The sequence below is a fragment of the Mustela nigripes genome, chromosome 1 (assembly GCF_022355385.1).
Source record: "Mustela nigripes isolate SB6536 chromosome 1, MUSNIG.SB6536, whole genome shotgun sequence".
Classification (NCBI taxonomy): Eukaryota; Metazoa; Chordata; class Mammalia; order Carnivora; family Mustelidae; genus Mustela; species Mustela nigripes.
The window spans coordinates 22,526,898-22,547,368 of NC_081557.1; the positions used below are offsets into that span (position 1 = coordinate 22,526,898).

General features: G+C 35.0%; 1 protein-coding gene across 4 annotated transcripts in view; it reads left to right on the forward strand.

Moving 5' to 3' along the window:
• DCDC1 (doublecortin domain containing 1) overlaps positions 1 to 20,471 on the forward strand; it is a 440,084-nt gene that overhangs the window by 183,279 nt on the left and 236,334 nt on the right. The window lies entirely within an intron of this gene.

Genomic DNA, 20,471 nt, shown 5'->3' on the forward strand with positions numbered 1-20,471 from the left:
TAGTCACCATACAGTACATCATTAATTTTTGATGTAGTGTTCCATGATTCATTGTTTGCATATAACACCCAGTGCTCTATGCAATCTGTGCCCTCCTTAATACCCATCACCAGGCTCACCCATCCGCCCACCATTCTAAAACTCTCCGTTTGTTTCCTCAGCCATCAAAAAGAATGAATACCCAACTTTTGCCTCAATTTGGATGGGAATACTTTGTATTTTAGAAACAAGATAAATTTGCCCTCCCTTATAATTCATTTATCAAGCTACCTAGTATGTCCTATAAAAGAGTAGAGGAAGTCCTTCCTGACCTTGCAAATAATCATTTTCTTTCTTGAAGCATGAGATTTGATTGCCCTTGCAGTTTGGGCTCACACTTACTGCCTGCATTGTGAATAACAGTTCCTTTCTCAGTCATAGTGTTTGACTTTATGACCTCCCATAGAAATGAATTCCAACAGACCATGCTTTGGAAAATGGAGATGGGAGTTCTTTGATCCCAGAAAGTAGAAATATTGAGCTAGGAGTATCCTCTTCTAAATTCTCTGTAAGTGAAAATATATCTGCATCAGAGAGGAGATACCCAAATAGTTTTGGGAAATATTTGCCCTATAAAATCGTACTTAAAAATCACAATGTAGATACCAGTGTAACTTTTTGTCTCTGTGTTGATTAGAGGAAATGCAGAATATTTTGTCACTAAACTTGGCCTGAGGAAAGCAGTCATTTTGATAAATTATTGATTCAGATTTGTTTTCAGAATATGTGACATTTTGGGTAGTACCAGGGGAAATGTTGACCTTTGCTTTATTAATCCTTTGATAAACTTATGTGTACAGTACTCTGTAGCTTACAATGTAATTTTTCTGGGTTAAAGTTATTTCATTTGATTTTCTTAATAAGCCTTGAGGTAGTAATGATTATTTTTATTGGTACAAATCCCCAATAATTGTGAAAATAATATTGGGAAGGAAAACATAAAATACACAGGGATACAATTATTTTGACGTATTCTCAGACAATTTGGAAGGGCTTATTTACATATACAGTGGTCCCCTCTTGTCTGTGGGGGTTACTTTCCAAGACCCCCCAGTGGATGCCACAGATAATACAGAGCTCTGTATATACTATGCTTTTTCCTCTATGTACATACCTATGATACAGTTTAATTTATACATTAGGCAGCATAAGAGATTAACAAAATAACTAATAATAGAATAGAGCCATTAAAATAATATATTGTAATAAAAGTTATGTGAATATGGTATCTCTAAAAGTATTTTATTGTGCTGTACTCATCCTTTCCTTCTTATGATGATATGATAAAGATGATATAAGATATAAGATAAGATGATATAAAATGATAAAATGCCTACTTGAAAAGGTGAAGAGAGGTGAATGCTGTAGGTGTTGTGACATAGCATCAGGCTACCATCAACTTTCTGAGGATACATCAGGAGGATCATCTGCTTCCAGATAGTGGTTGACTTGGGGTAACTGAAACTGTGGAAAGTGAGACTGCAGATAAGAAGGGGGGACTACTGTGAATAGAATGCTCAAACTTAACAAATCAAACAAATCAAACTTAACTTTTTTAGGCATCCAAAGGAGTTTTACCACATTTTGAACAAATTTACATTGTTAATCTTGTTTCAGTTGGTGTGCATATTTGAATAGAAAAAAGTGACACTTCAGAACACATATATGAATTTCCAGTATTTCACACTTTTTTCTTGTCTAATTTGTGTAAACTTGAAAAGCTATACTACACTCTGTTAAGAGGCATTTTTTAAAATAAAAATGAGTATTTTTTCTTATTAAAATTTATTATGGACACTTAAAAAAAAAAGATTTTATTTATTTATTTGACCCAAAGAGAGAGACAGGGAGAGAGGGAACACAAGCAGGGGGAATGGAAGAGGGAGAAGCAGGCTTCCAGCTGAGCAGGAAGCCTGATGGGGGGCTCTATCCCAGGACCCTGGGATCATGACCTAAGCCAAAGGCAGATGCTTAATGACTGAGCCACCCAGGTGCCCCTATGGCCACTTTTTTTTTGTGGTAAAATATGGTAACCTAAAATTTTCCACTTTAATAATTTTTAAGTGTACTGTTTTAGAGCATTAAGTATATTCACATTGTTCTGCAAACACTACTTCCATGCCTCTGGCAATCACCATTCTACTTTCTGTCTCTATGAATTTAACTATACCATGTACCTTATATCAGTGGAATCATACAGTATTTGTCCTTTGATGAATGGCCTAATTCACTTGACATAGTGTTTTCAAGTTTCATTCAGGTTGTAGCAAGTGTCAATTTCCTTACCTAACTAATATTTAGGTAATATTTAGGCTAAATAATATTCCACTGCATGTGTCTACATTTTATTTATTCATTCTTCTGTTGATGGACATATGGGTTGCTTCCACCTTTTGACTATTGTGGTTATAGCTACTTTTAATTGAAGCATTTTATTATTTAAAATACTATTGAATAATCTTAATGAGTAAACTTATTTTTTCTAAGGTGGTTGAAAATGTAGATATTATTTCCATAATTATTTTTATTATCATCTATTATCATTCCTTTGACATGTTCAAAGTATTTTATTTATAAATACTTAATTGCCTTCACTTGAAAGTCTTGTAATTTATTGAACATCCATGCGCACTATAGCTTAAATACTGAAAAGACAGACCTGGCATAAGTGTGGAGGAGGTCATGGCCAGATTTAGTATATAAATTTGAATTTTTTGACCTGCCAAGGGTATATAAAATTAAAAAAAAATAATATTAGTTACCAACACCTAGAGATAAAAGTTTTTACACTCAATTCTACATTTTTAAAAAAAAGATTCACTTATTTATTAGAGAGAGAAAGCAGAGGGGGAGGGGCAGTAAGAGAGGGAGAGAGAAACATAAGCAGATTCCATGCTGAGCATGGAGCCCCAGTCAGGGCTTGATCTCAAGACCCTGAGATCACGACCTGAGCTGAAACCAAGAATTGGATGCTTAACTAAGTACACCAATCAGGTGCCTAGATGCTACATCTTTTGATGCCTCAGAAAATCCAGAACAGCTAAAAATATATTGGATCACTTTTCCTTATGACAATATTTTGTGGAGTGGCAGTTGCAGCTTTTAAGCAAAACTCGTACTTTTCAGTGGAAGCCAGATTCTATATGATCCACTTTTTAAATTTATGTCTTTCTAGCCCCTGACACAGACCTGTATCCTACAGCTGTGTGTACTCAACATGTGAGTAGTCCAAACTGAGGCATATTATGAGAAATTCATATAGTATTTCAAAGATTCAGTATGAAAAAAGATGATAAAATATCTTACAAATTTTGTGTTGTTTGTAATATTAAATGGTAATGTTTTGGTTAAATAAATAACTAAAATATATTTAACCCACTTCTTTCTACCTTTTTTTTTAATGTGGCTAAGTAGACAATTTAAGATTACATAATGAGTCACATTAAATTTCTGTTTGACAGTGCATCTCTCCATGTTTGTGCTTTAATAGGTGAGTTCTAAGTTATGTAGTCCATTAGCTAAGTCTAATTGGTCTCCTTTTTTAGTATGATCCACAAGTGAAGAGTGATTTCCACAAATGAGTATTTGCAATCTGTTTGATTATAGGGAGTAATAGTTTGGACCCCAATTAAGTGAAATGTTATTCTCAAAGAATTTCATTTTTTTCACTAGTAGACCTGTATTACAAAATATTATGCTCAATTATTATTATTATTATAATATTTTGAATTTTATCAAAAGTTTAGGAAAATTGTTTTTCTTGTTATTTCAGTTCCTATGTTTTATCCTTGATTTTGCCTCTTAGTGTGTAAAGCCTAAAGTATTTACTATGTTTTTCTAGACAAAAATTTGTTAACCTGTGGTCCAATAGGGAGCTATTGCAGGCAGCTTCTGGTGTGAACTAAGCATAATGGAAAGGCTTTGAATTCTGATAGACAAGAGTTCCAACATTATTAAATGATCTAATCTCTGAGCTTAGTTTCCTTATCTGTAGAATGGCTATAATGAACAATTCCTTCTGAATTATTTTGAAAATTAAATATGATACTATGTGAGATGTTTTGTGGAAAGGTGATTCTAGCATTTTCTCTGCCTAGGATATTCTTTAAAAAAATTTTTTTTTGTAGATATTATTTATTTATTTGACAGACAGAGATCACAAGTATGCAGAGAGGCAGATAGAGAGAGAGGAAGGGAAGCAGGCTCCTTGCTGAGCAGAGAGCCTGATGCAGGGCTCAATACCAGGACCCTGGGATCATGACCTGAGCCGAAGGCAGAGGCTTTAACCCACTGAGCCCCCCAGGCGTCCCTGCCTAGGATATTCTTATTTATCAAACCTAACTTGTTTACTTCTTGCCCATCTTTAGCCTAGTAACATGTCAGAGGAGCATTTCCTGCTCTGGCCCGAGCCCAGGTTAACTCTCCCCAGAAATCCCATACTTCTTTTTATGCTCATCATACTTGATGCTGTTTATCACGTCTATCTACTTTCTATCTTATCACATCTGCTTATCATACTTGATGGTGTTTATCACATCATCTCTATGCGGGAAGTATCTTATAAACCACTATTTTCTAGGATTGACATATAATAAGTATTCAATATTTTCTGAATGATGATTATACAAAATGCTGTACATATGACACATACACACAAAACCCAGAAAGATTCAGAAAGAGATTTCTTTTTTTGCAGAGATTTCATAGTTTGTATCTAGAGATTTGAGTTATGTTTTGGGGCAAGTAGTTTATTTATTTATTTTTAAAGATTTTATTTATTTGAGAGAGAACGAGAATGAGCAGGGAGGAGGGGGAGAGGGAGAGAGAGAGAGAGAGAAGCAGACTCCCTACTGAGTGAGGAACCTGACGTGGGCTTGATTCCAGGAGCCTGGGATCATGACCTGAGCCAAAGGCAGACACTTAACCAACTGAGACAACCATGTGCCCCTTTTATTAATGATGAGAAAGGAATGTTTGTAAATACCTAGCACAGAGCCAGGCACGTCATTGTAAGCCCTCATCAATTTTTTTTTTCTTATGATGAATGATGAGGATGATGATAGTGAATATTGAACATCAAAATTATTAATGTATTTATGTGCTCTATAAAGTTGAGAGGTCAAAAATTCTGAAAAATGGGAGGGAGTCCATTTTAGGGTAATCAGTCATCTCAGCATCCAAATTAAACCACATTCAACAACCAAAATCTTAGCTTTATTTATTTATTTGTTTGTTTTAATGAGCAGGATTTGAAATGGAGGACAGTTAAAAACTTAGACTCCGGGACGCCTGGGTGGCTCAGTTGGTTAAGCAGCTGCCTTCGGCTCAGGTCATGATCCCAGCGTCCTGGGATCGAGTCCCACATCGGGCTCCTTGCTCAGCAGGGAGCCTGCTTCTCCCTCTGCCTCTGCCTGCCATTCTGTCTGCCTGTGCTTGCTCTCTCCCCCTCTCTCTCTCTGATAAATAAATAAAATAAAAAAAAAAAACAAAAAAAAAAAACTTAGACTCCAAATCAAGTTCTGAAACCCAAAACTAAATTTTAAAATGTTCTGAATTTATATGTTAGGTATAGTTTTATACAATACGTTTTAATTAGCCTAAAAACTTGGCTAGAATGACAACTGAGAGTTGTGGCTCCTGTCTCCTCAGAACAGAGACTTAACACCAAGGAAGAAGAAGTATGTAATAAGGTCCACATGAGATTTTGCCAGCAGGAAAGGACATGCTGCTTAGTACATGTCTGTCTGCTTTCTAAGACATTAGGCTCTAGAAATTATGGACCTGGTGATATAATCCAGCCCCAAGGTTCCCTCGTATAGCCTTTTCTAACCTTGTAATGAAGGTGACCCAATATATAATTTTAAAAGGCCAGATGTAGATAAATTATGATACATCCAGAAGATGGAGTCATTATTCTCCTTAATTATATATATATATATATTACACCAAACTTCAGGGATTTCTGTAATTTCTTTTGAGAGTTCTATAATTTTCCAAATCTTCAGTTTTGTTCAGTTTAACCAGTATTTGTCAAGTATCTTCTATGTGCCAGGCTCAAGAGATAGAGATCAACATAGACTCAAAGAGGAGCTCACAGTCTGGTTGAAGAAATCAGTGTGTAAGTAAGAGACACCTATTCACTGCATAAATGCTATGATAGCACCTTGCACAATGACTGTAGAAACAGGCAATGGTACCAGAGATGAGCTCCTGTGCATAGGACTGAGAATAAATCAGGGCAGGCTTTCTGGATGGAGTATACCAGATCAGAGTTGGTATGTAAGTGATTGAATGAGTGAATGTGTGTGTGTGTGTGTGTGTGTGTGTGTATGCTACAACCTGGATTTATGGCAATCTACTATTTATCCTTGTGTCTTTCCTAACCCACAGCAACATTTAGGATTATAACACAGTGATTATGGTAGTAATTCCCAGTTTCGGGGGAGAAGGCTCAAAATGGAATGTGGGATTGTAAAGAATGGATCTTGAAATTCTCTTAGAATTTCAGGGTGTAGGAGCATTGATGAGTAGTTGAGAACATGGAAATTTCTATGGCATAGCATAAGGATAAGCCAGAGTTGTGGCTGGAGATGGAGATGAGACAGGTGAGGAGGAGGAAATCAGATGAGGCCATGATAGATCTAGAATTGGGGTTTTATCCTGCAAACAGTGGGGAGTCACTGAAGGGTTTTGAGTGGACAGTGATATGGTCACATATTTGTCTTAAACTTGAGCTCAAAAAAAGGGATAAAAGGGATAAAACAAAAGGGATTAAAGGGATAAAACAAAAATACAGAGATGTATGGTTTTATCTATTCAAGACTTTAAAGGTATTTGATTAAGGATTGAGAGAATATCTAAAGTTTAAGCAAGACTTCTTGCCTTCCAGCAGAATCATTCTCTTGTTTGTTCGTTTGTTTTTAAAGATTTATTTATTTATTTATTTATTTGAGAGAGAGAAAGAGAATGAGAGAGAAAATGAGCATGGGGGGAGGGGCAGAGGGAGAGAGAAACTTAAGCAGAATCCACACTGAGGGCAGAGCCCAATGCAAGGCTTGATCTCACAACCCTGAGATCATGACCTGAGCCTAAACCAACAGTCAGATGCTTAGCCAACTGTGCCACCCAGACATCCCTCCTCTTTTTTTTGAAGCACAGCTGCACTCTACATCTCAGCCTGACTTGCATTTGGAGGTGGCCATGTGACTAAGTCCTCTTCAGTGAAGTTGGAGTAAAATTATGTGTTCCCAAGAACTGAAGAGCTGAGGAAATACGAAAATAAAAAGACACTGTGCTTCTTTCCCTACCCCAAACTTCTTGTTTGGGAAATTTTGAATAAGTAGCATGAAATTTCAATACCTATGGATATTAGGTAGTTATAGATCTCCTTCAGATGTTTTTTTTATGGGACATTAATAATAAAAATAGTAATAAAAAGCAGGTCATCAAAAAATATGACATTGATGCCATTTCTAAAAACAGAAAGTCCATATATTTTATATGTGCTTGTGTTTCTATATACCTACAAAGGAAGAAATCTAATCTATTAAATATTAAACTGTTAATACTACTCATTATTTATTATACCAATTGTATTAAAATGCATTAACAGGTATTTTCAGAATGGAAAAATAACATTGGGCATTAGTTTTGATAATGCTAGAGATGAAGTGAAAGTTACAAATTATTCACAAGTGACTTCAGAACGTTTAATGAATAATCTCTGACAAGGAATTTTAATCCAGCTTCTTTTTTTGTACAAACCTCAAAAATAAATTCTCCTAAAGTCTCCAAATGTAACTTATTTTCTTATTAATGTCATCAAAAATCAGTTCATTTTAATAGAATTCTGATTTTTAACTCTGGGCTTTCATAAACATATGCTTTAATATGGAGGGAAAATTTTCCAATTTGTCTGTTACTATCTATCTCTTTCCTTCATTTATTAATCATATTTTCTGATGTACCCAAGACATAATTAAAAATCATGGGCGCAGAGGTCTGACATGTCTGGATTTGAATCCCAGTTCTTCAATTTTCTTTGCTTTATGTTCAAGAACAAGTTATTTAACCTCTTTAAGCATCATTTACATGACTTTCTGAAGGGTTTTTGAGGATTAAATGCTACAATGCATCTGCAGTGCCCAGAACATTGTTACAGAGTAGACAACGAGAGGCCCCCTCTTATCTCTACTGAGTCATTGCTCTAATCTCAGTTCACTTTTAAGAAGTGGTAAATATAAAAATGCAGTTATTAGACAGGAATTCATAAACCTTCCACTGCCTCCTATGAATAGGTACTACCCATTTTCTCAAAAACAGTTTAATCGACTGTTGGCAATTTTAAAAGCAAAAAGGCTAAAATTTTATCTTATTTTTTGTATTTTTAAATAAATTTTTGTTTTCTTTTGAATTATATTTTATCTATTAAAAATTGAGATAAAGTGAGAAAATGACAATGAAGTTGGGACAAATGTGGACAGAGAACAGGTTTTTAAAATAAGTAAGTCAGATATATTGGTGGGTAACAAAGAAAAGGAGCAATATTAAAATGAGCCTATTCTTTAATTACAAGATTCATGCATGTACATGTAGTAATAATACAGAAAATTTAGTGTATAGAGATAAGCTGATGTAAATGGGAAAAAAGAATTATATCACCCACAATCTCACCATTCTGACGAGCTATTCTCAATAGTTGGTTTATGTCCTTTATATACTGATATATATATTTAAAATCTTATTTACTTTTTGAGACTTGTTATTTTTCAGTTAATATATTGTTACCATTTCCCATTATAAAATATTCAGTAGCATTATTTTAAATGAATGATGATATTCTAGTTTACAGGCTTTAGTAATCTCCTTAATTTTGAACATTTACATATTATATGATCCTTTACTGTGGCAAACAATGTTTTATCATTGTTTCAGTCAATTTTTGGATACACGTCCATAATTATTTCCTACTGAAAAATTCCCAGAAGTGGAAATTTTGGATCAAAGTTTGTACACAGATTTGATATACATTGCCAAATTTCCCTCTAAAAAGTTATAGCATTTATGTTTTCAGCAGCAAAACATAAAAGTACCAGTTTCCCTGTATTTGTTATTCCTTAAATTCACTAATCTTTATAATTAGAGATTATTTGGGTCATTGTTTTAGTTTGAACTATATTATTAGTTGTAATTTTGAACTCTTTGTGCATGCACTCTTTTACCATTTGCATTTTTTTTCTTTTATAAACTGTGTGTTCGCTTTCTTTGCTACTATTTTCCTTGGTGTTTATCTTTTTCATAATAATTTTTTAAGTACCTAACATGGATGGACATAGAGGGTATTAAGCTAAGTGAAATAAGGTCAGACTAAGAAAGACAAATGCAATATGATTCCACTCATAAATGGAATCTAAAAAGAATGAATAAACAAATAAAAAGCATAATTAGAACTATAAATACAGAAAACAAAATGATGGTTGCCAGAGGGGAGAGAAGTGGGGGTTTGGGCAACATGGGTGAAGGGAAGTGGGAGATACAAGTCTCTAGTTATGAAATGAGTAACTCATGGAAATAAAAAGCAGAGCATAAGGAACACAGTTGATGGTGATGTAATGGGACAGATGGTAGCTATGTGGTGAACATAGCATAATATCTAAACTTGTCAAATTACTAAATTAAAAAGATAAGTGATATTTTAGTCTACCTCAGAGTGTTCTTACATATTAGGGATATTAACCTGTTGTTATGTTTTAAATATTTTCTCAGTCTATTGTTGCTTTTCAATTTATTAAAGCTACTTTTGAGGTATAGAAGTTCAGTACTGGATTTAATTAAATCTATCCATATTAGAGAGACTGTTTCCTTTCAGATGTTATAAATCAGCTGTATTATCTTCTAGTACTCTTATTATATTTAGATTTTGAAGTCACCAAAAGTGGCAAAAAGTAAAAAGTGGGTCTGACATAATTGTCTGAAGTGTTATTCAGTTGTCCATTGCAATACTACATTTCTAAGCCACTCTTTCCTTATTGATTTGAAATTTGGATCACAATCCTTCCTCTGATCTTCCTGGGGCCAGATGTGTTTTGGAATTCAGAATGTTTTGGATTTTAGAATGTATTATACAGACCATATGTTATGTGAAACCTCAGTGAAGTCTGAAATCATTCCCTGCAATGAAGCACTTTATTTCCACAGTGAAATATTCACAGTAAGGGGGATAAGTAAAGTCTACAAATCAGTCTTTGTTGCTTTTGTTGTCTGATGAGTTCCCAGAAAATCTAGTTTTCAGAAATTTTTGGGTTTTGGAGTTGTGGCTAAGAAATAGTGGACTTGTATCTCATTTAACATATACTAAAGTCCTTAGTATAAATGTTGTGTCTATTTTGACCTGATTTTTAGTTCTGTTTTATGCTACACACTGTGATATGCTAATGGTTTTTGTTTTAAAATACCTTTTAATATTAGTTTAATTGGTTCTTCTTTTTTCAAAAAATCTCTTTGTCATTATGATTTTAGATGTATTACAGAATATTTTTTTCCAAGCTCTAACAAACTATTTTAGAGAATTATAGATTAATCTGGGGGAAGCAGGGCAGGCTGGGTTGAGCCATGTTGATGACTGAAAGAGTTGTGCTCCCTGTGTCTGGGTACTGTCTGTTGTACTCGCTTTTGAATAAACTCTTAGAGGTCCATCCTCAGCTCTCAAGATCAACTTTAGAAATGTTGGTCTCTTGAAACATTTCTGGAGTATATCTGGCTGGATACCCCTGAAGTGCTCTCATGGTTATTAATAATATCTATTAACATCTTAAAAACTCTTGGGAGTGCCACGCTGTAAAGAAGGCCATGTATCTTAATTTAGCCTATTGTTTAAAAGAATTACTTGACCATAAAATCCCTGTTTCATAACACTGAGCAAATAGGGAACAGTCATTTAATGAAAAGTAAAAGCACTTCAAATTAGAGTGCTTTTCATCACTAACACATCATAGGAGTTTATTGAATGTCTGTTACCTACCTATTATAGTTGAATGTATTGGAGATATGAAAGAATTATAAGATATGCTCCCTTAACAGAGGAAAAAACACCAGGAAAACTATTAGGGACTGCTGAACTGTAATTCTCAATAGAATATTAGCCTTCTGAAAGTACAAAGGCATCTAAGTGATATTTATATCACCAGAACCAGTACAGTGCTCTGATTATATCAGCATTGGCATTCAGTAAATCTATTATGTAAAAAAGTGGGAGAAGGGAGGGAGTACAGGGCAGTATATTTTGGTTCATATATGTATATACTGAAAGGACAAAACCAGAGTGGGCTTCCCAGATGGGACCACAGGTTGGACCAAGGCTAGGCCACACAAGATTTATAGGGATGGATTTTTCTCCATTACTGCAGGAAATAATAATTGGAAATATGCTTACTGGAGATATGAAGTGCATCACACCTAGCCTGTCCCATACTCAGACAGTTTTGTATAAGGATAGAGGCCTATCTGCCTTATCTTTTTTGTCCCCCAGGCTCCTAATCATAGTCCTCAAAGAATTCTCTGATTCAGATTGCTACTATAGTGGGTGAGAGAAAATGTGGTTTATTGCTTTGTGTGAAGAAATGAAATGTTCTAGTGTGGGAAACAGTGCTGGTCTGGTCTAACTGAAGTTATAGGGTAAGCAGACATAATACAGAGGCGGCCTGCTACACTTGTTTATCAACTGAATTCTCAAGTTTATTTGGAGAATTCATAGGAAATTAAAATGGTTCCTTCAATATCTTTAATTGGCTTATTCAATTTGGTAGATGCCAGCTTATTGATTTCTCCCCAAAATGTAAGTCTGACTATTGTATTTCTCCCCCATGTCCTATAAATCCTGTTTTTGCTTTTGTCCCTTGGCTCAGTCTAGCAGACTCTCTCATATGTGGGTACACAGTTTGTGTGCAAAATAACTAAAGGACATTGAGCTGAGCTATTTTCCTTCTTCCTGAAGGAAGAAAAAAAATATATATATATATATATATACCTTCTTCCTGAGCTCTTGTCCATTGGTTCATGGGGGAAAGTAACTGAATGTTCAATTCAGTGTAAGGCTTAGTCTGATTTGATCATTTAAATCATTATTTTAGGTCATTCTTTCTCTGAGATAGACTCTCCTGCACCCTGTTGGTTTCCTTCAGGTAGTATATGGAAGAAGGGGCTGTGTGGATTTCATATCTTCAAGTCATTGGGGAAAGGGACCCCTGGCCTCAAGCTGGCCCATTGGAATGTATATATATTGGCATGACAGATGCTGGGCACTAGAAGGATATCATCCCTTGGTCAGTTGGTTGCTGAATGCTCTTTTGGTCAGCAACATCTAAACTTGTAGCCCATTCTTCTGGCTCAGGCTCTTTTTTTGGTGGTATTTCTTGGATGGTCTACCCTAAACTTGACTTCCCCTGATATTAGAGAACCCCGCTCACAGGTCTGACCGAGTCACCTATTTGGCACTGGGTTAAGTGGTCTATGGTGCTACTCTTACTATAGAGCCATACTTCCCCCACTATGCCAATAGTCTGTAGCAGACTTTCCATTTTAACAAGTATCTACTTCCAAGTCCCAAGACACACAGAAATGAAGGGTTATTCAGGAAAGCTAAACCTCAGGCCTCCCTCTGGGTGCCTATACCATGCCAGTTTGTCAATGTGTCTCTGTCTTGGTGCTACAGGACAGCTTCCTCCCTGTGACTATACTGAGGGGAGGGGAGCAGAAGGACCCTCTAGCCCGAGGATTCCTTTCCACTTACCTGATACTCGTTTTCATCCCCAAACCACTTGCTATAGAAGGGGACTTAAGACTTAACTCTTCAAGCTATTTTATACCTTCCTCCCTTTCTGAGACTTCCTGTATTTCCTCTGGGGCAGAAGGAGATGATAAACCTTTTTTTTTTTTTTTTCCCTCTGCATTGTATCTTCCTCAGTCCTGATTTTAGCAAAGTTTTAACAGCAGTCAGAGGCATTGTTCTTAATTCACAAGGGTCATTTATGGGCTGAGTCTTCTAAGTTTAGCTATTTATATGCTGAGGAGAGTAAAGTGTTTTTTTGAGAGGCAAATCATCTCTAAAAGCGACAAGACCATTGCCTTTTGTTTGCAAGGATATTGTTTGGTTGCACAATTTTGTTGTACATGTCAGAAATTATATTATTGTGACAAATCCTAATATCATCTAGGGTATTTAGGGCAGTTTTGTACTTGAAAAGACCAAAAAGAAAAACATATTAATAAATTTTTAAACCATTACCCCTGTTACATTACCCGTTAAAATACCTGAAGGACTTTAAACTTGGCACATTATTAAGACATTTGAGTTGGATACCTAGAGTTGCAAGAAATAGTGTTATGTTTACTATGAGGACATATGTAACATATCTGCTAGGGTTTATTGATTGCAATTAATGGGACCTATCTAAGATAATTTAGGCAAAAAATAATTTAATAGGATGGCAGGTGGTAGCACATGGAATTTAAAGAAAGACCAAAGAAAGGGGTTGTAGTAAAAAACAGAATAGCTCCAGACGTCTGGATCTGAAGTCTTGTTAGGGTGCTGTTAGTGGGACATGTTCTCTCCGACTACTGACGTTTCTATGTGGTTCCCCTCTTGACTCTATCTCTTAAAGAGAGAAGCTGATTGGTGTGGGAGGTCAGGGGCCCAAACTTGGCCAGGGTAGCACAGTCCTTCCAAAACTGCATGCAGTAGTAGAAGAAATGGAGTAGAGAGTCAGATTGAGAGTACAAGCTGACTTCAGTTTAGGGCATGTGGCATTCCTAGTAACAGAATGTCTAGGCACAAAGTTTATAATATGGGTACAGAGCTAGCCCTGGCTATAGGGTTAACTCAGTGCCGTTTTTCTCATGGAATTTGGAAGGGCTAAAATTTATGATTAATTAAAAAAAACAGAAAAGAATATTTTTAAAACAGTTTGTCTCCTTAATTAAATGTTAAATAAATTGTAGATAAAGTATTATGTAGAATTCTCTTTTACATTCTTTTAGACAAAATATAACCATTTTAAAATGTTACTGTTTTAAAATGTGATGTTTTTATTTGTTGGTTGTCAAATATTACAAATATTTTTTTTTATAAATGCTCCTTCAAGCTGTCCTCAAAAAGGTACGGGCAATGGTAAAAACAGTCTTTTTCAGAGAATTAGCAAGGATGGGAGAGGAATCCCTGGTTTTAGAAGGCCTGGGCTATATGAACCTCAGTCTTGCCCACTGTGTCAGAACTAATCTGTGATGGAGCCAGATTTCACAGCCAGTTTTGAACTAAGGATTCTGCTCCTTCCCCAAGTCTAGAAGTGGCACTCTTGAATTATTTTTATAGAAGGGACTTAAGTGAGACAACCTGGTTGGAAGTGGTCAGGATTTAGTTAAGGTATCTTTAATACCAGAACTAAATTAAGTGTATATAGCTTGAGAAGATGGGCTGAGCCAAGGCAAAGCTATGAGTTATGTAGAAATTCAAAGCTGAGAACTAAATTATGTAAAGTTATCATTATATCCTCACTATAGGGCTAGCATTTTGCACATATGCTCCACTTTATAATTACAATCAGAAATAGATTATGTATGGAGTCACGTGAGCCATCTTTGTTCTTGTTCCCCAGTATTAAACATTCCTTCCAGTCAGACCAATTGCCTTAGGCTGACTCACCTAGTCAGCTATGCCCTTTTCTCTGCCTTTCCTTCAAGGCTCAGCTTGTATTCTCTCCTCCCCTCCCAAAGGCATGTCAAGACAATTCACTAATCGTATTTAGGATAAATTTCATCATGTAGCTAATAACTAATTAGTAACATTAATTAATATTTACTAATAGTGTTGTCCTATACTATCACTTCTTTTCCTAGCTAGATACTACCAATTGTTTATGCCTTTCCATCTCTACCTTAAATAATATTTTTGTCCTTTGTAGTTGTAGATTATATTGTTTATACCTCTATTTGACAATTATTTATGATCTATGCCATGCATATATTTTTTCTTACTTTCTATTGTTTTCATCATCTCCTCAATCATATCTCTCTTTGCTGTTAACCAGTATGTATGCAGTAAAATGTCTATATACTTGTTACATGTGGAAGCATATTATACTATTTAAGCTGTGGCTTTCTAAATTGTGAGGAGAAATGGGATCAGTTGGATTCAGTTCTATGCTCCCAGGTTTCTCCCTACCTATAACTACAACTTTATCTAATTAAGAGCTAAGCTTTTGTTTAAAGATTTTAGAGACCATCTCCCTGCAAATGAGGACTATTTATTAAACAGATCTACATGTATTTTTTATTTATTTAATCTAATTATAAATATTGAATCTTGGTCTGGTGCTTCTTCACAGTTCCTAGTTTGATTTTGAATAAATTAGGAAGTTTTTAATAAATATTAAGATGAAATAAGTAAGATAATGATAATATTTATATCTTATAAATTTTATGTCCAGTTCAATTCGAAAGGATATTTAAATTAATTTTTAAGTAAAAAAATTTCACTTTTCCTTAACTTATCAAGTGTTGAGCACATAAAATCATGCCTTAGAGAAATTTACAAACACACACATGCACACACAAACTTTGAAAGTACCAAGAATTACCCTTAATATTAATGGCCTGAACAGATAGCATTTATTTGACATTTTGACCTGTTCAAATAACAGTTGGATTTTGTACTTTTGAACTTTTCGAACATTGCCTATATTTTGGATTCATCTTCGTTGACAGGTAGGGAACCAAAAACGTAAGTCTGATCTAAATTAAAATGATACAGACTCATTATCATTTAACTTCTTTATCAAATTTTTTTTTGTGTATGACCTCTCTTTATCATTTCCATTAATGCATTTTCGGACACAAATGATTTAGGTTGACAAAATTCAGAATTTTTCCTGGACATCCATGATACCAAATAGTTGCTTCCCCCACACTTGTAGCAGCCACCTCCTGTTCCCATACATAAATGGCAGCCAGCAATGGCTGGAAACAAAGGACTCTCTCCCAGTCCCTGAATACAGTGACATTCATTCTGAGAGAAGCAGGGGCAGCTTTTTGAAAGCCGACTTCTTCAGCTCGACAATAACACACAATGAGTTATTGACTTGTTTATATACGGAGCTCTTTTCAGTAACTAACTCTGACTCCCACAGTCTGGACAAATGATTGATTTCGTGGTTAGAAAAAGAGAAAGCTCTCGCGCTAAACTCTGTAGTGCAAACTACTTCTTCCCCATTTGTTCCCTAAATGAATAGGACCTTATTAAAATGCACTTTCCAAAAAAATACCTGCAGCTGGCCTTTATAACCATGTTTTGTATATATAAATAAGTAATTTGTCCCAGTCTTTTGTATATTAACAGACCATTGGGAAACTTGTCAATATATATGAAGGCTGATTGTCCTGTTGTTTATGCTAACCTGTATTGCCTATATTGATCTGCATGAAAATATGGATCAAATAATTTATTATTAAATCAATTTACTGATCAAAGATTAGATTTTTGGTAGAAAAAGATTCAGTTTTCTTGTTGGGTTACATTGATTTATTAAGGACATGATATACAACACATATGAAATACTTCACATTGAATCACTAGCTGTTCTGAACACAGAGAAAAGTACATGCAGAATTGTAATTCAGAGCAGTAAGAGTATGGGTATGGTTGGACTCATTGATTAGTACCTATGTGGAATATCAATATGAATTAAGTAGACAGAACATACCATCTTGTTTGATCACTGTACCTTTTAAAAAATATATTAATAATTGAGCTCTAGAGTTTATTTAGAGTTATATTCTCCTATAAAATAGATCTTATTTTGTCTTACTGTCATGTTAAAATTTGTACATAATCAGTCTTTATGATTTTTATAAATATACTTTAAAATATTTGGGAGGAAGTTAAAAAATAAAAAGGAAAAGCTACACACACAAAAGGAGATCACTGCTCTTCTCCAGCAGGAGATCTTGAGCCTGTTATCCTCTCTAGGATGTCCATAGCTGAGCTTCCTGAGCCAGCAAATGTTTGAGGAACTCCTCAATGAAGAGCACTTTCTCTTATAGTCACAATGGGCCGTACATGTTATACAGAAGTACATATTACTAAACCATGACCCTTTAGGGCTTCAAAGAAAGTATAATGCCGGCTACCTTAGCATTAGAAGTTTTATGTAAAATACACATAGTCTGAAAATTAATGATCATTAGAAATCATTTCATTGAAACCTGTGGCTTCAGGTATACTTTGGTGGACTTTTTTCTTAATTCCTAAACAGATAGTTTGAGGTGAATATATTCCTTTTTAATCATGTTTCTCTAAACAGACCATTTTGGGGGAGTACTTCTTATTTAGTTTTCTTTGACAGAACCATTATGTTTCTTGTTTTCTCCATTTCTGCCATTGTCCTGCACTCATCTCTTGATGGTTCTACTCTGGTTACCATTAATACTGAGTGAGAGCAACTTTAAACTGAGCTCTGATACCCAATATTTATTACTATTTTTAAAATATTAGCAACAAGACCTGACAAAAATGATAAATTAAACCTTCCTATTTAGCTTTAGATTTTTATGGGTAAAATGAATATTTATGGGTGTTTTCTTACATTTAAAAAGAGTGAGATATAGTTAGAACAAAGTGGCACTTCTCTGGTAGATATTTGGCTTTTCATAGTTTATATAAATTTTAGCCATCTCTGTTTATTTTTTATTGAGTTATAATTGGCATATAACATTATATTAGTTTCAGGTGTATGTCATAATGATATGATATTTGTATATATTGTAAAATGATTGCCATGGTAAGTTTAACATCTGTCACCATACATAGTTACAATTTTTTTGTGTATAATGAGAAGTTTTAAGCCTTACTCTCAACAGTTTTCACGTATGCAACACAGTATTATTAACTATAGTTACTATGTTATACTTTACATCCCTGTGACTTATTTATTTTATAGCTGGAAATTTGTACCTTTTGACCCTCTTTACCTGTTTCTTCTACCTCCCACATCCACCCCTGGCAATCACCAATTTTTTCTATCTATGAGCTTGGTATTTTTTTTAAAGATTACACATATTAGGACATCATGTGGTATTTCTGTTTCTCTGACTTATTTTAAATAGGACAATACCCTTATCTTTTACTTTTAACTTGAAGTTTCTGCCCCTTTATACATGAAAAATTAGCCTCAGAAATTTTGAACCCATTGACAAAAATTATTTCATACATTTCAGATAAGAACAGCAAATCAAAAGCACATAGTTCTGTCATAATGAAGAAACAGTATCTTTTCCTCCAAAGTGACAGGAAAAAAGACTCCTACAATTGTTATCATGACATGGGACTTGAGGGAAAGATGCTGTTAGCACTGCATATTATTAATACTTCAAGTGAAAATGCACTCTCTTTTAAAAAAATTTTTTAAAGAGTTTATTTATTTATTTGACAGACAGATATCACAAGTAGGCAGAGAGGCAGGCAGAGAGAGAAGGGGGAGAAGCAGGCTCCCTACCGAGCAGAGAGCCTGATGTGGGGCTCGGTCCCAAAACCCTGAGATCATGACCTGAGCCGAAGGCAGAGACTTTAATCCACTGAGCCACTCAGGTGCCCCGAAAATGCACTCTCTTAATTTGACTTTTTACTTTCAATAATTTTCAATAAAAATCTCTCTACAAAAAAATAAAAATAATTTTCAATAAAAAATCTCTCTCTTTTGGAATGGCTGGACTGTTTCAAGAAAAGGCCCAGGTCTGTATCATTCTATTTTGTTAAGCATTTATTTCTTAATATCTTACTGGATTCTCTATTTGGTATGCATATGATGTTTTCTGATAATGTTGTTGTGTTTTGATCTTAGCTTATGTAGACTAGTATAGTGCTTCTTTAGGAGTTGAATATTAGAATGGTGGTGATTTTCCCAACTGTGGTTGTTTCAAAGGTAAAGAATTCCCACCTTTTAAAAAGTTACTTGGAAGCAGTTCTAAATGTCATAGCCCTGGGAGACCTCACTAGAATCTGACTTACTGCTGTGGCACCAAAGAATTTAGTATTCTGTTTTTGTTTTGTTTGTGTTCCTTGAAAAAGATCTGCTCAAAATGTTCGTGCATTTGGAAATTAATTTTGTAAGGAATGGATGAATTTGGTGAATATTTCCTGGCTTCTCCCCTTCACACTGATCTCCTCCTCAGATGAGAATCCCCACATAAATAAATAGCCATAGAGACCTGACATAACTATGTTGTACCACACTTACACACAGGCTTCCCTGAAGTAGATATTTAACTTTTTATAATATTGTGCTTTTTGTATTACTTCAGCATATGAAAAAATATTCTTCAGGGAGAGTAATCCTAAGAATAGTTTAACATGATGATTTCTTTCCAGTTTAATTGAGATGTAATTGACATACAACACTGTGTAAGTTTAAGGTGTATAGCATAATGATTCAACTTTGACATATATTGTGAAATGATTACCACAAGAAGTTTAGTTAACATCCATCATCTCCTATATAGGTATAAAAAAAAGGAAAAACAATGTATTTTTTCCTTGTGGTGAGAACTCTTAGGATCTACTCTTTTAACAACTTTCAAATATACCATTCAGCATTGTTAACTATTGTTATCATGTTATACCTTATGTGCTGATTATGTTTTAGCAAACCTGTTTTTTGTGGTCCTCAATCCAGGACAGGGATAGTCAAATGTTGCCTGCTGTTCAAAAGCAGCCTGCTACTTATTTGTTTGTTTTTTAAGTTTTTCTGAGGCATAGCTCTGGTCATTCACTATGTATTGTCTATTTCATGCTGCAAGGCTGGAGCTGAGTATGAGCAACAGAGACTGTATGCCCTCCTGCACCAAGCCTCAAATATTTACTCTCCGGCCCTTTACAGAAATGTTTGTCAACTCCTTATACAAGGTGATCATCAGAATCACCTAGTCTTTTCCCTCTACCAAGACAGAATCTCTGATATCCTGTGCTGTATCACATATCAGTGGATGAAGAGTTTGCAGGTTTGATACTATTCTTATAGCACATATACATAACTAGACTGAAGAAACCATATTATTCACTCCCACTCACACTTTATCTCAAGTATAAGAATGGGTCTTCAGGCAGAATAGGGATTAAAGATTCATGTTAACTCAAACATGATTTGCCAGGCATACAATGAAAAAACATGATTTAAAACAACAACAGGGGTACCTGGGTGACAGTTGGTTGGGCGTCCCACTCTTGGTTTTGGCTCAGGTCATAATCTCAGGGTCCAGGGATTGAACCCTGCGTCGGGCTCTGCAGTCAGTGCAGAGTCTGCTTGAGGTTCTCTCTCCCTCTCCTTCTCCCTGTCCCGCTCATGCAGTCTCTCTCTAGAATAAACAAATCCTAAAAAAAAAAAAAAAAT